The 15,563-nt window shown below is 38.1% G+C and overlaps 1 protein-coding gene across 1 annotated transcript in view; it reads left to right on the top strand.

The window, feature by feature from the left end:
- Positions 1–15,563, top strand: part of elfn1b (extracellular leucine-rich repeat and fibronectin type III domain containing 1b) — a 67,455-nt gene that overhangs the window by 19,845 nt on the left and 32,047 nt on the right. The gene's annotated exons all lie outside the window — the stretch shown is intronic.

Raw genomic sequence — 15,563 nt, 5'->3', positions numbered from 1 at the left:
TTAATGTGTGCTTGTCTGCAGAGAAAGTCTTTGAAACTGTTATATGGGTATAAGATGTGTCAGACCAAAGCAAATATTTCTTTGTCTCACTATCTGTCTTACACTATCTGTCTATCACTATCTATCTTACACTATGTTTCTTGCTTTTTCTCTCATGACCTTGTGAAAGCTCACAGGAGCTCTTACAGCACTTGCATTTGAAATGCAAGCCCGACTGTAACTTTAGGACATGTCTGCATGAACAGCTGTAAAAAGGTCCTAAATCTGATACATGTGAACCATTCAAATACTGTAGTTGCATTTAGCATAATGTCAAGACACATTCCATTCTGTTTGAAATGAAGTGTTGATCCTGAGGTCTTCAGCCATAAAACCAGAACAATCAGAGCATTGGCGATAACCAGAGCGTTAAAGCCTTTATTTAGTGAAAGATCTCGCACTCCTGTCGTTTCTCTAATCTTCTTTTCTCTCATGCGCTACTCTTGTACAATTCTCACTGATACACTCAAAATCCTTTGTTTCATCTTGAAAGAATGATACAGTAACACACGGTCTGGTGCACAAGGGCAAGTTTGTGTATGTGTCCGAATGAGCGTAATGAAATAGTGAATGAGTCAGTTTGGTTGCTCAATTGTTGAAAATTGAGGGAAAAATTTGCAGTGTTCATTAATAATAATCTACTTAGTAAAAAGATGGCATTTAAACATATTTAAAATATAACTTAATTATGTTTACATATATTAATATATTAAATACCTTGCACAACGTTTATTTTTATGCACCACATTTTTTTCTCTCTGAAATTCACATACGCAGTGTAACATTGCTGTCTCTCATTCACATAAATATGCATACTTAAATTTGAATTTAGAAGAGAATATATATATATCAGCTCAGGCACTCAGATTCACACCCTACGCAGCATATAAATGTGCTTGTGAACTTCCTGTGAGTGTGATAATTCATGCCAGTGGGATCATTAGCACTATATTTGCATATTTTTATGGAAGTTTATCTTAAGTCAAAGCATTATGGTCACGTGAGATGCATTTTTCATGTCATATACAGGCTGTATATGTATGCTTTTTCCTTCCACCTGCCCTTGGTGGCAATCCTTTCGAGACAGAGAACTCTTCATAATGAACCTTATTTCTGCAAGGTGTCCTCTTTCAGAAAGGCAGAGAAGAGAGGGGATAGAGCCAAGAGAATGGAAGAGATACAGAGGGGTTGGGGGGTCTGAAAAAGGCAGTAATTTCTCTCACATTACAGGTTTGGGGTGCAAATCTTCTGGGATGGGCTATATTTCAAAAAGAGATGGGTGAAAAAGGAAAGAGAGAAGAGAAAAAAATTTGAAAAAGTGTTTCATATAATGATGGTGTAGCTTCAGGCGTACTGAAAGGTGTCAGACCTGCACTTCAGACCCCATTTCATGTGACACACACCTGCGTGTGTGTGAGTTTAAAAGAATCCTGGCTCTGAGACAGAAAAATATATCCAAATAAAATGTGTTTTGCGATTTAAATTCATTGCAGGCAACACATGCATTTTTTAGAACATCACAGCCAGTCTGTGAGCAGGATGTGAACAAACTGCAATATTTTCAAAGGTTCAATGAAATCACGAGTCAATAAAATACATACAATTGTTTTATTGTTCAGGCATTCAAAATAATAAAAGTTCATTTCTGTTCCACTAGCATCACCAAACAGAATCACAAAAATACAGCTAGCATTTTGTCACATAATAGTAAAAAACTGAGCTTCTGCTGAATACTGGAAAAAGTACTGCCATTGCCAACACTGGTTATGTATATAATTATACTCTCTGATTGTACTTCAACACCTGAGGCTACTTTCACACTAGCACTTTTTATTGCAGAACAAAAACACTTTTACAGAACACAGAAATATTTATAGAGAGTTTAGACATTGCACTACTATTACAATAATAGTAGCATCAAGGAAATTAAATGAAAAAAAAAGAAACTTAAATCAGAGAAATAACTAATGAATTAAGAAAAGAAAAGAAAAGCTTTCAAGTATTTTATAAATATATTTTTAAAATTTTAATTTCTTGTACCTTTTAAATTCCCAGTATTGGATCAGTTGAGTTTTAAAAAGAAACCCGAATAATCAAATGTAAAATATCACTGCATAGTTTTCAATGTAAAAATTAAATATACAGTCAAAACTAAATTAATTCAAACACATTCGACATTTTTCACATTATCATAATAGTTTATTTGCTATACTTTAGATAATGGTAACAAAATATGACAAGAAGAGTTAACAAATTAATCTTGATAATGTCAGATAACTTTGATAGAAAGTTATTTAACATTTCATGACATTTCAGCACTTGACAATGGATAGTGACTCCTAAGCAGCACTTAGCACGGCTATGTGCAACTGTGTTAAGTGCTTTTTTGGGATATAACATATAATGAACATTCATAAAATTACTCGTAGAAAATGCTCTGATGCGCTAAGATCAATCGTTATCGGAAAACCTGGCACTGAGCATCTTTTAAGTTGAGATGGTCATGGAGGTCCCCCTCAGCCGTGGGCCCCTATAATTGTCACCACCTTTCACCCCACAAGCGACGGCCCTCTGTGTCATGTCAGAGGATTTCAATATAAGGGAAGAAGTGGGATTGTCATAAATGGGTGTCCCTTATATCGGCTTGGTGAAGGTGGCAACTAGGGCTGTGCGATATGGACAAAAAACCTATCACGATTTTTTGATCAATTTTGCGATTTTGATTTTAATCACGATTTTGACACACACAGACATGCTTTACAGTCATAAATGCATTCAGTATAAATTTTTCAAACATATTTCCAAAAGAAAACCAATGAGAGCTTTAGCAAAAAGTTGTAACATGTCTCTAGAACAGACATAAGTCAAAATAATCACTAAGTAAAGATGTCAAACAAAATGTCTATAGACATATGGCAAAAAATAATAATAAAAAAATTAAATAAAACCCTTTGTTCAGGGATTTATTTATTTACTGTAGCGGTGCCTCAGGTGTTATATGTTTTGCCCAATATATTTATTGCCCAAGGTTCACACGTACTCCGTCTGCAGTGCGTATACAGTAAGTTATGTGTACGTGGTTCAGAAGCAGCAACAAGAGCGCATTATTGTAAGGCGAAAGCACATTAAAATCACGCAGATTTTCTTTGCTCTGTTAACAAAACCAGATGCGCGTGCTTGGATCATATTAAATCTTTTGGCACCTTTCTATTTATAACCTTTTCTATTCTCATCTTTTAACTGCGTGCAGTGTGAACGTTCTGATCCGTTAACATGGGCTCGGAAAAAAAAGGCTATGCATCACAGACAGTGTGTGAACCTGGAGTTAGGCATATGCCCAGTCTGCTCTGTTCTCGCGCTCCACTTAGGCGCTCTGCATCCTGATTGGTTCAGTTAACATACTGCGGGAGGCTGGGGCCACGGAAAATCATGCGATTTTCTTTCTATTTTGATTAATCGCACAGCCCTAGTGGCAACCCTAGGCTCTGCTGCAGAGAAACACCCCTATAATAGCATATAACCTCATGCTTTACTGTACGAATGCTGTTATTTTGGAAGGTGAGCTGGATTGGATTTTCACCAGACATATTTTTTGGTGTTGAGGCCAGATAATAAAATTTTAGCCTCATCTGCCTCAGAATCTTCACAGTGTATTTTGGCAAAGCTCAGTCATGACTGCATGTGGCCTGTCTTGAGGAGTAGCTTTGTTCTTGCAGTCCTGCCATACAAGACACATTTGTGGAGAATTTGTAATGACCACTCTTTGTCATAAATTCCTGCAACTGCTTCAGAGCTGCTGTAGGCCTCTTGGTCGCCTCTCTGACCGGTTTATTCCTGGATCTTTCATCCAGTTTGGAGTGATGTCCCGATCTAGGTATATATACCTTCCACTTCTTAATAATAGACTTCTAAACATTGATAAAGCCTTTGAATTTTTTTGTATCCATCTCCCGACTTGTGCCTGTCCACAACTTTATACCACAGATCTTTTGACAGTGCCTTGCAACCCATATTTGATTGTTTGCTTCAGTTGCACTACCAAGGACTGAAATGTTCCAGAAAAGCTCTTTTCATGTTGAGCTAATTGAAATGTCCACAGCTGATCACAGCTAAAAGTCAAATGGTTTTCTGTGCCATTGAGAATGTGATTACCTATATCTGATTAAGTTTACAAGTCACTTTTAGCAAGGGGTTATCCTTTTTCAGATGTGATAAGCTGCACTGAGTAAATAAAGCTGGATAAGACAAAAATTGTGTGCGTCTTCATTTCAGGATGCAAAGCAAAAGAAAAGTGATTATTTTAAAGGGGGAAGATTATTTTCTATACCCACTGTACATGATTACAACAATAACAAAGTGCAGTAAAAAGGAAAGCTACTGTTTATTATTATGATAATACATGAGAATTATATGATTAATAATACCAATTTGCGATATCAAGCAGGATAAAGGACTGTTTTTGTACTAAAATAAGTTGAAGCGAATGACACTGGAAACCTTGCATATTCAAGTGACAAATAGTGATGCTACTCTTATAAAAAATTAGGGGGGTATCAATCCAGGAAAGCTTTCACTCTAGCACTTTTGCTGGAAAGTGGGCACTTGAGTTTGTTTGATGACAAGTTCAGTTCATTTCAGTTTGTGGTAAGGTGAATGCTGTTTTTGAAGCTCGGATGCACAAATGCTAATCGAACTGAGCCCGCTTTAGAAGCTTGTCTATGGTATGATTTGTTGCTGATATGAACGCAAATGTCTTAAATCTTTGGAACTTTCACAGTGGATGGCGTTCTGTATTGGTGCTTTGGAAAAAATCCTAAGATTCAAAAACCAAAGTAAAAAACTGAGGTGAGCAACGATATCCATTTGCTGAATTCTACTACATAGTCATTACCTAACAACAACTGCTGCTTTAATGCCACATATTATGAAAACAAAAGAAAAAACAAATATGACCATAAAACAAGGAAGTATGCTATAGGTTAACTCATTCACATGATTATTCGAATAATGTAAGAACTATTATTATAATATAACCATGTTTTTGAGTCATAAACAGCATTGACCTCTTGGCAGTCATCACCAGGCAAGACCCTTTAACAGTCAGTAGTGCTAGAGAAACATGCTTATCTGAGGTACCTGCGGTGACAAAGCATGGTAAGAACTGCTTTGATGAAACTGTGGGAGTGAGCTATTACAACTGGCAAAATATTCAAGAATTTCTCATCTCAGTTTGAGCACAGATCGAATAGTTTCCCCAGCGTGACACAGCTTACTTTGACTGTCATATTTTTCATCTTTTATTTACCAATTTTGCATTTTATTGAACCAGCATGCTATCAGGGACCGCTGGCATTACACTCCTTTTAAATCGTTTTCTTTTAAGACACACATTTCGACATAAAAAGTGTATAAACCAACTAATTGTTTGATCAATAACAGATGGTGAGAAAGAATAATAGAAAGATATGTCATAAAAATAAGAAGAGTGAAACAGGTGGGATGGAAACTAGTAGTATAAACAATCTTCTTGGCACATACAATACAGTTAATGGACATGTGAAAGATATCAGTTTGATTTCTAAGCAAGGTAATATTAAAGTCTCCTTTAAACTTTTAGCTATTTTATTACATAATCTTTACACATAGCCTTAACATGGATTTTCAGAGATCAGATCACAGTCAGTCTAGGTAAAATAAGCTGATTGTCATGTGCATACAATATGAAATGAGGTATATATACTGTATATATATAGTTCTATTCCACCAGAGGCACAAAACACTTTATAGGGCCCTTAAGAATAGTTAATGCATTAACTAACATTAACCAATAATGAGAAATACAGTATGTATTAATCTTTGTTAATGTTAATTGATAAAAATAAAAATGTTAATTGTAAGTTCATATTTGTTTGTATCCATTTAATAATAGTAACAGATACAAATGAAAGTAAATGCTGAAATTAACATTAACTAAGATTCATTTTTAAAACGAATTTTTATTGTTAGGTCATATTAACTAGTTAGCAAATAGAACGTTATGCTGAAGTGTAACCACTTACCACAGCGTTTCAAAGGATTGTTGTCTTAGAAATGAAAAATAAAGATATTCTGAATAATGTAGAGTCCAAGCAACATCGGAATATCACTGTCACAAAGTGTGGAATGACATGAAATAAAAAAAATCATTTATGGAAGGACTACCTTTTCTTTCTTTTTTTTTTTTTTATGAGTTCTGTAATTGAACAAATTGACATACACAGTTGACTTAAAGGGGTCATATGATGCAATTTCAAGTTTTCCATTCTCTTTGAAGTGTTACAAGCTGTAGATAAGATCCCTAAAGTTATGCAGCGTGATACGCAACTCTTAAAAAGACAGTATAAGTCATTTAATCAGTAATTATGTCCCCACTGGATGCAACAAATGCCTTGTTTGTAATGGGGTTTATTGGCTTTGTCTTGTCGTGCCGGGAGACAGGATCACAGTATGGTAAGGGGCCTAACATTTTCATCAAATGCTTGAGGTATTCTACCAATTACAATGCACTGGATAGCTGGCCAATCAGTGTACACTTTGCTTTTCAGAACGCTTTTTGAACCGTAAACCACATTAAAGGGGGGGGTGAAATGCTCGTTTTCACTCAATATCATGTTAATCTTGAGTACCTATAGAGTAGTACTGCATCCTTCATAACTCCAAAAAGTATTTAGTTTTATTATATTCATAAGAGAAAGATAGTCTGTACCGATTTTTCCCGGAAAAACACGAGCGCCTGGAGGCGTGACGTGTGGGCGGAGCTAAAGAATCTTGAGCGCCAGTTGCTTTGAGAGCGTTTGGAAGCTGTGACAGCTGTGAAGGTTGAAACTGAACGAGAGCAGCAGCAGCAAGGACTCGCTCCGAGCGGGGCTCGAACCCGGGTCTCCGATTGGAGGCGGATGCACTAACAAGGAGGCAGAGATATTTTAAGCAGTTTTACTCACCGCCTGTGGTTCCAACACACAATCGTGACCCTTTTTCGTTGGGATTGCAACATCCATAAGAAATAAACGATACGCAAATCCGTCATCAAATTGGGCTTTGTTTGTAAAACAAGCATTTTAGAAATGCAGGGAACAAACACAAACACTTGCACAACTCCGTTGATGCTCTGTAAAAATAAACTCCATCCACTGGTCCCTTAATGCTGTTTTTTCTTTGGTAATCTGTGCAGGGTTGTCTTGCCCTGGCAACCAAAAACACACTCCTTTTGTGACATTTCGCGACGCTCTCGCTCTGATCAGTGATTGTCTGTGCACAGCCTCTCTCTGCTCTGCTATACGGGAGCGCGCGCTCTTCCAGCAGAAGTGCCCTTAGGACCCATATAAGGAAATTCCGCTCCATCTAACGTCACACAGAGCCATACTCGAAAAAAAACTTTCCGAAACTTGTGACAAACTGGAAGGAGTATTTTTGGAACAGAAATACTCCTTCAAATGTACAACTTAATTTTTGAAACTTTGTCCATGTTTAGCATGGGAATCCAACTCTTTAACAGTGTAAAAAACTCAGTATGCATGAAATAGCATTTCACCCCCCCTTTAAGACATTGCATTACATCAAATACACAACATAATGTTCTTGTTAGCAAAGTCATATGACCTCTTTAAAAATGACATTGCAGTGCACCCTGGTGTTTTTGAGAACCTCACATTCGGAATGTGTTATATACAGTACACTGACAGATTCTTCACTTCACTCACTCACACTTCTGATTTCTGCTTCTTCTATTTAGGTCATAATGGAATGAGATATGTAATTAAGGAGCACCATCCTGTGACCTCTAGCCAGTTCTGTACCTGCCAATAAGAGCAGAGCCTTCAGCGCAGAGACAACAGATGGAGACCAGGTGTGTGTGTGTGTGTGTGTGTGTGTGTGCGGTTCACCTTTGGAGTCATGAAAAATTGTGTACTCATGTGAGTGAAAGCGGGAAAGGTGGGCAAGTGGTAAATGGACAGGTGTTTAGATAGACAGAGGGCATGTCAGATGCTGTGCCCAAGCCCCAGGATTTGTACAGGCTGTGTGTGTGATACTTGCTTTTTCAATCAAAAATTTTATTTTATTTTAAATATTAATTTTATGTCAACTCTTACAAATGATTTACAATATACATAACACAAGCCACACAGTAAAACAGACTGTGATTAAAGTAAAACAAATGTCTGAGGTTGTGTAATATGCTGAGGGAAGCATCATTAAATTGTCAAAATTGTCCAAGTGAAAGTGAAGTGACATTCAGCCAAGTACTGTATGGTGACCCATACTCAGAATTTGTGCTCTGCATTTAACCCATCCAAAGTGCACACACACAGAGCAGTGAACACACACACACACACACTGTGAGCACACACTCGGAGCAGTGGGCAGCCATTTATGCTGCAGCGCCCGGGGAGCAGTTGGGGGTTCGATGCCTTGCTTAAGGGCACCTAAGTTGTGGTTGTAACAATATTAAACTCCACATACATCGGGAAGAAGGAGGCGGGAACCGGCGCACAATCAAAACATAATTTTAATATTTAAAATAAATACAAAACGGCGCACCAGCCCCTCACGGCCGACTGGTGCGCACAAATAAAAAGCAAACACATAAAATAATGTCCCAGGCCTGGTCCTCTCTCGTCCTTCACGGTCGTCACTCCAGTTTTATATCCTTCCATCTCCTACATGGGACTCGATACTGGCGGTGGGGCGCAGGTGTAGCTCATCTCCAATCACTACACCTTGTCTCACTCCTCGTTCCCACGCCTCTCGGCCCAGCCCCACTCGCCACATACCCCCATCGCCCCTCGCAGGCCGGGGGGTACCCTCGAGACTGCGCTCTACTGTGGACGGTGGACGGCGACGGCTCCTCCGATTTTGGGCAGCGGCAGGAGTCCCCTGTTCCCTGCCCCTCCGGATTCCGTCACGGAGGCGGCAGGCTCCGGCCCCCTGGCGAACGGCGCCGACTCCTCCGCTCCCTCACGGACGGCAGCCGCCCCTCCATATCGTGGGCGGTCGGCAGCGAGCTCGCCCGTCCCCGGCAACTCGCTCCAGCCCACCGCCTCGAGCGTCCATGGCGGCACATACCTCGCCAGCTCGAGGGCACCGCGGATTCACCACAGCGGCGAGGGATCTTCAGCAGCGCGTCCCTCCTTCTCCCGGGCTTCGGCACCACTGTAACGATACAACCTTTGTACTCATCGGGAAGAAGGAGGCGGGAACCGGCGCACAATCAAATAAAGACTTTAATATTCAAAAATAAACAAAACAGCGCGTCAGCCCCTCACGGCGACTGACGCGCACAAATAAAAGCCAAAACATAAAATAATGTCCCAGGCCTGGTCCTCTCTCGTCCTTCACTAAAGTCGCTCCAGTTTTATATCCTTCCATCTCCTACGTGGGACTCGATACTGGCGGTGAGGCGCAGGTGCAGCTCATCTCCAATCACTACACCTGGCCTCACTCCTCGTTCCCACGCCTCTCGGCCCCGCCCCACTTGCCACAGTGGTATTGCCAGCCCGAGATTTGAACCCACAACCCTAGGGTTAGGAGTCAAACTCTCTAAACACTAGGCCACGACTTCCCCCAAATGCTCACAAATATGTTTGATTGTGTAATGTTTCAGTATGCAATATTGAAATCCATAATCTGCTTTTATCTATTCCTGTCGTAGAATGTATATTTTACACATATTAAAGTTTACAAAATCACAGACACGCATGCAATCGGAGATTATCATTGCTAGTATAGTACTGAGACAGTATGAGTGTGTGTGTGTGGAGAGTTAACAGTTCTGCTCAGTATTCACTGCATACTGCCTCCAAATTTAAATTATAATTTGCAATAACAAACACTAGTATGCAACACTTTCACACAACCTCATTATACTACATTACTGTGATGTTTATATCAGCTGTTTAGATTCTTATTCTGACGGCACCCATTCACTGCAGGGGATCCATTGGTGATGTTAAATCACTCCAAATCTGTTACAATGAAGAAACAAACTCATCTACATCAGATGGCCTGAGGGTGAGGACATTTAGAGCAATTTTTCATTTTTGGCTGAATTATTCCTTTAATCCCCCAATTGCCATCCAGTTATCACCTTTACTTTGCATTTTTAATCCAGTTTTGTGAAATGAGTCGAGATGCAAATGTAAAAAATATCAGCTAATATCATAACCGGTTCATTCGCTAAACTACAATTTTATTTGTAAATGGAAGGTATAGTCAAGCGCACTGCAATGTGGGATACAGTACTCTGTGCATGCTGCATATTTTGGCATAAGTAGTTCATGATAGCATGCACAGCACACATACTGTACACTGCAGAAATAGCATACTACCACACTTCTAACACTATTACAAACATATCCTGAGAAAAAGAGATGTGATTGTAGTGTTGAAACGGAGTGAGTAACTCCTTAAATATGTGAAATGTGTAGTGAAAGGTAAGATAAGATAAGAGAGCTGATGGGAATAAAGGAAGAGACACCTTGACCTTGGTGGTCTTCTCTTTAGCTAGATCAGCAAGTCTATGTGGTTTGTGTATGTAAATAGGATGCAGGAAGATACCTGTCGTCCTGTGTGTGCGTGGATGGCTCTCTAAATGAACTGTTTAGAAGTTGCTTAATGGCCAGATGGCATACAGCAAATGAGTCAGAGGAAGAAATGAGTTTGCATATTTATGAAGCTTTTCTGAATAATTAATGAGATGTAAATGGGACCGAAGTTGATGGTGAGGGCAGTGAAATGTGTAATGCATACCATACGTGTGTTTGTTACATGCAGAAAGCCATCGATGTTCTTCTACACCCCTGAGTTCATGAACAAACAAAAAAGAATCAAGACACAGTTTTAATCCATTTCTTGTGTTCTTATCATTTTTATAGCTTTTTGTTTATAGTTTATTCATTTTTATTTCATCTTTAGTATTAGTTATATTATTACAATATTTTTTAAATATTTTATTTAGGTTATCATTTATAGTTAGTTAACTAAAATAACCCTGGATTTGATATACTGATTCGGTTCTCTGTAATTATAATGAAAGTGAGAGTGCTGGTTTGTCTTGTTCTTTTCTTTTCTTCTTTTAAAGTTAATTATGAAATCATATTCAGAGCAACTTTTTTTGATGGTTTCAGGCTTTCTGATTTTAAACTCATGATCTCAATTGAGAAAGCAGCTTAAGTATCACACAAGCCTGGTGTTTGTCAAAACAATTAATTCAGCCCAGACTTTTCTCATGGGTGTCAAGAGAAAAACACTTTTTCATATAGGATAGCAATATAACCTTTGTAAATGCTGTCTCTAAACCGGCTTTTTTATATGTCTTTTCATGATTTGTTTAACACAATAACATACTATCTTTGAATTATCTTACATCATTGATATATGTGATTAAATGCAATACATTCAGTGACATTATGTTTTAGTGAACTGTTGTTTTCTCTAGAAACCAGTGGTGTCAAAAGTACTGGCATTCATTACTCAAGTAGAAGTATAGATACTAGGGTTTAAAAAGACTTTTGTAGAAGTTGAAGTATCAACTCAAGCTTTTTACTCAAGTAAAAGTGTAAAAGTACTGGTTTAAAAAACTACTTAAAGTATAAAAGTAAAAGTAATGTAAGGGGAAAAAAATGCCATTAAGAACAAAAGCTTGGGCCGTGCCACAGGGGCCTATTGTACACTACCCCACCTCCTCAAAAAAACATTTTTCTAAAGGCCATAGGCCATAATGACTATAATGTTGTATTAAAATGTTCATGTTGAAAAATTTGGGATGCACTAGGCTTCCTGTTTCAGCCGCATATATGAAAATACAAAAATGGTGTGCACATCCCAAACATCCAATTAGGACGCAGGTGCAAGACAACTAAATGATATAGACAAATAAAGAAGTGAAGTCTGAACACTGAAAACTACTGCTCCAGAGGAATTTAATCAAGCAACATTTCGACCATCAGGTCTTCATCAGCCTCATATATGCCCATTTAAAATGAACGCACTTTAGTACAATGCAAATACATTAAAGGACTAGAGATATGATGACTAGTTGCCAATAAGTATTGTTATGGTGCAAAAAGTCAAACTCCAGAGGCTTGTCATCAATGACCTTTAATGGAATGTAAATGTACATCCAAGCTTAGCTGCAGGAATCTGCGAGGGCAATGGACAAGAACATTGGTGCAGGCTTAGTAACAATTACCCTTGTATGGTTTTATATTTACAATAAACATTATAGTGCTGTCAAAATGAATGATTAATCCAAGTGATTAATCAAAAACTAAAACTGAAAAAGAAATCATAATTCTGATACTTTCTTGATTGATAGCTTCTTGTATTTGGTACGTACGTCTGCTATGTCCAGTGTTCGGAGGGTAACGAGTTACAAAGTTGGTATAGCCTACTTATCACAACATTGTCAATCGCATCGTCAATCGAAAACGCTAATTTATTCAAACGTCTCGCTACCAAACTACCTACAGTAGCTTAATTTGTGGAGGACGAAGAAAAAGCACATATTTGGTAAATGAGCCAGTGAGAAATAATAACTTTTAAGTAGGGTCCAGTGCCTTTTCGATACTTTTAAAATGGTACCGGCTCCTAAACGGTGCCTGAACCGATACTTAAAAAAAAAAAAAACAACAAAAAAAACTATGGATAACTTTAAAGAACATTACAAATATTTAAAATAAATCCATAGCTTTTCAGCTTGGATGCTCTCATTTCCCAAGTTGTGCTTCCCTTAATCTAAGGTTAATAAATGTATTCCACAATCTGGGTCATTATTTAATACAAAACCACACATAATATTTCTACTGTATCTCTGTCAATCACTCTGATATTTAGTTAAGATGAGGGCTGTCTGTCACTGTCTTTTATCAGTTCTGTGAATTACTCTATGGTCATTCTTTATAAAGTAGCAACAAGGTCGTTTTTAAAATACAGTACTGTGCAAAAGTCTTATGGAAAAATTAGTATTTTCACCCCAAAAAGGGTTTTAAGCCACTTATTTATATCTTTTGCTGTAGTGTGTCAGTAGGAAATATCAGTTTGCCATTAATTTTAATAATAATCTAGTGTGATTTTGAATGCACAAGCAGGCTGACAATGGCAAAATGAATGTTTGGAAATGTAAACTGATATTTTATACTGACACACAGCAAAATATATAAATAACTGGCCGAACACCATTCTTTTAAGTGAAAATACTAACGTGTCTAAGACTTTTGCACAGCATTTTACATGTTCATTAAGTATATTTAAATAAGTGTAATTAAAGTATGTGTTCGTTCATATGTGTTAAGGGCTAGATTTTCGCTGGAGGAAACGGCTGTGGTGTGGTGAGCGAAAACTTTACAGTTGATGAGAAACCGACTGTTCCCTCGTGACCTTTTGTAAACTGTATTTATGACAAAGAACTGCACAGATGCGGATATTCTAACACTATCGATAAACATACATTGTGTCCTCTGTTTGTTTAAGTGCGCATGCGCTGCTCCGTTCGCTCTGCGCCTCTGCGGATTGAAGAGCGCGCTGAAAGACGGGAGGAGACCGGTCTGACGCTGGTTTCATGTGAAATTTAAGCGGACTGACTCTGAGGCGATCGGATACCAGTTCCATAGCCAACCCTACTTTTAAGAAATATATTTTTTGATAAACGAACCCAAAACTGTCTATGTCCTGGCTGGACTGTGATGTGATTTGTGTCACGTGCAGGTGCGATGGATTGCGTACAAACCAATAGGGTGTCGGAATGGTATTTGTTTATACTTCTCATCCAACCACAATCAAATTCACTCCATCCGGATTGGCGCAATTTATCTGGAGAGGTTTTTTTTTTTTTTTGAATGATGACAAGCCAGAATGAAAACAAGCCGGAATGGAATAGCAGTAACGAAGCTATTTTTAAAATGTAAGGAGTAGAAAGTACAGATACTTGCCTGAAAATGTAAGGAGTAGAAGTAAAAAGTCGGCTGAAAAATAATTACTCAAGTAAAGTATAGATACCCCAAATTTCTACTTAAGTACAGTAACGAAGTATTTGTACTTCGTTACTTGACACCTCTGCTAGAAACACAACTTTGTGTATTGATATTACATCCCATTTTATATGTTTACTGTGGTCGACTGTCCCTCTTGATTTTGTCTGAAAAGCATGACGAACGACTGAAGGACATCTCCAGCATCCTGCATGCGTGTGTGTCATGGTTTAAATCTGAGGGGGATGGGGAACAGCTGTAGTTCGGTGCTTCAGTGTACTTATTCATCGAATTCCCTGCTAGGCTGTGTATCCATATTTTGTTAGACACTAATTTAAAAAATATGCTACTCTATTCTATCATGCACACATATGCAAAATCAACTCTAGGACTTTACTTAAACAAATGCACACCATCCTTTGGGGGGCAGCATTTCACAACATGCAGCTGTTCCGTTTCTGAAACTAGATGCACATATAAGCAAAAACTTTAATGTGTCGGGAGTTTTTAGCCCAGTTTTCACACATCTCACATCCTCATTTTTTAGAATGACTAATTGGGTGAAAGTGCTGCCCTTCAAGGAGAGAGAGAGAGAAGAAGGAAGTTTGTCCTATTTAAGTGGACAGAGCACCTTTTGAAGGACATTGAGATACCCACACAACACACACACACACACACCGAAAAGAAGCTGCTTCCCTCGGGCTGTCATGGTAACCTGGATAAATGATGAAAAGGTTTTTGTTATCTTGCTTTATTGTGTTCTGGAGTGCTTTAGTATTTTGGCAATATTATAATTAAATTAGAATGCTAAATACTGCATATAATAAGGTGTGCTCAAAAGTAACTCATAAAATAACTCATTTCAATCATGTGTTATCATGTCAGACATTGTCATTTCCTCTCTAATGTTTGTCAGAAATAACCTGCATGTTGGCTATGAAAAGGATAATGGGGATGATGCCAAACAATCCTTAATATTAATAAAAAAAAATGGCACATGAAAATTATGCTTGCACATACACTTATAGTATTACACGGATATTCTTTAAAATCCTTAAACGGTATAATCGGGTCAGAAAAAGAAGATTTTTTTTTAAATATCTGCTTAGATAAAAGCTTTCAATTATGCTTATATTTCTAGGAATTTGGCAGCATATTAAATTTTTAAAGTAGCAGAAAGTTCTGCTGTTTGTTTTGTAAAGCGTGAACTCAGGAAATGTTCTAACAGTCTGTAAAACTACCAACAACCCTTCCTCTAAAAGACCAGGCGAAATCTATCTGGCTCACCGCATGTACATTGTGCGTTTGGTGTTCCATTACTTAGAGGAGAGAACCTTTGCTTTAGTGACTTTTACCTGCCTGGTGCCCAGGTTCTGATATTCCAACCCGATCTCACGGCAATTCATACATTTTTCACAAGGTGGCTTATTCGTACGAATTCGTATGACCATGTTCGTACAAATTCATACGATTGTTGCCAAATCGTACGGATTTTACGATTTGCACAATTCTTATGAATTT

Source organism: Carassius gibelio, chromosome A1, assembly GCF_023724105.1.
Source record: "Carassius gibelio isolate Cgi1373 ecotype wild population from Czech Republic chromosome A1, carGib1.2-hapl.c, whole genome shotgun sequence".
Taxonomy (NCBI): domain Eukaryota; kingdom Metazoa; phylum Chordata; class Actinopteri; order Cypriniformes; family Cyprinidae; genus Carassius; species Carassius gibelio.
This window is presented reverse-complemented; position numbering and strand designations above follow the sequence as displayed.